We start from the raw sequence: 1407 nt of genomic DNA on the forward strand, positions 1-1407 counted from the left end.
AGTCACATATTGACAAGCCGGGAGAGTTGGGTGTCAAAGTCTTGAGAAAGTTGGTGGTTCAATCACTTTCTAAGTCACATAGTGAGTTCCTTTGGGACACCTATGAAACAGACTATGACAAGACCCTTAATGATCTTATCTATTTGTTAAGATAGCCTTCCTTAAAACTTGATGGACATTGACAATAGTGACACAGGAAATCCAGAAAAGCATTCTCTTCCCAATGGAAAGGGATCAGCCATAGTCAACTCGGTTGACCAAATGGTAAAGAGAAAAGCTAAGTCTGTGATAGTCCCGTGTACCATTATCAAAAGGTCCATATGTTTATATTGCCAAAGGAAGGGTCATTAGTTGCGAAGCTGCCAGACTTACCTAAGGATGTTAAAGTCAATAAGTTTGACTCTACTTCAGGTAAAGTCCACTATTTAAATCTGCTAATGTAACATCCCCCTCTGGCACGTATCACAATATTGTCCGCTTTGGGCCACTCGGCACGAGGACTTCCCAGGGGGTCACCCATCCTGGTACTACTCCCGCCCGAGCATGCTTAACTGCAGAGTTCTTATGGGATCTGCTGCCCTCACGGCTTTAAAACGCGTTGTGATAGGGAAGGTATCCACACCCCTTATAAGGAATGCTTAGTTCTCCTTCCCAGCCGATGTGGGATCAGATTTAACCCACTTTCACCCCCCATTATAGGGTTCGACGTCCCCGTCGAACACATCGACCCGTGCCCTGGCTCTGATACCAATCTGTCACACCCCGAAAACCGAAGGCGGAAACATTTCCGGGGTTGACTCCACGTTGAGTATCAAATCCAATGCACATAGTAAGTAAAGTAAAACAACCATTACATTACATAATAAAGTTTTACAGTTGTTTCAAAAGTAAAGTTTGTACAGTTGTGATACATATCTGATCCCACATCGGCTGGGAAGGAGAACTAAGCATTCCTTATAAGGGGTGTGGATACCTTCCCTATCACAACGCGTTTTAAAGCCGTGAGGGCAGCAGATCCCATAAGAACTCTGCAGTTAAGCGTGCTCGGGCGGGAGTAGTACCAGGATGGGTGACCCCCTGGGAAGTCCTCGTGCCGAGTGGCCCAAAGCGGACAATATTGTGATACGTGCCAGAGGGGGATGTTACAAATGGTATCAGAGCCCTTGTTTATAGTGAATAAAGTATACCAAACCTTACATGGTATAAAACTATAAACACTAAAGGGCGTAAGTGCTCTGAAATAAAAGTATCTCCAGACTATAAGTATTTTCAAAAATATACAAGTATACCGAACCGTCGAGATTCGTATCTATAAGTAGAACAAAACATAAGTAAATGGGTGTTGTGTATTGCAGTTAAACCTGAGCAGTTATGTAGTCGTGTCTAGGGTCAATATAGCCTGGCCAA

General features: G+C 43.9%; 1 pseudogene; it reads right to left on the minus strand.

The window, feature by feature from the left end:
- Window positions 1-483: 483 nt before the first annotated feature.
- Window positions 484-601, minus strand: LOC128126960 (5S ribosomal RNA; annotated as a pseudogene).
- Between the last annotated feature and the right edge of the window lie 806 nt (window positions 602-1407).

Source organism: Lactuca sativa, chromosome 6 (genome assembly GCF_002870075.4).
Source record: "Lactuca sativa cultivar Salinas chromosome 6, Lsat_Salinas_v11, whole genome shotgun sequence".
NCBI classification, from domain to species: Eukaryota; Viridiplantae; Streptophyta; class Magnoliopsida; order Asterales; family Asteraceae; genus Lactuca; species Lactuca sativa.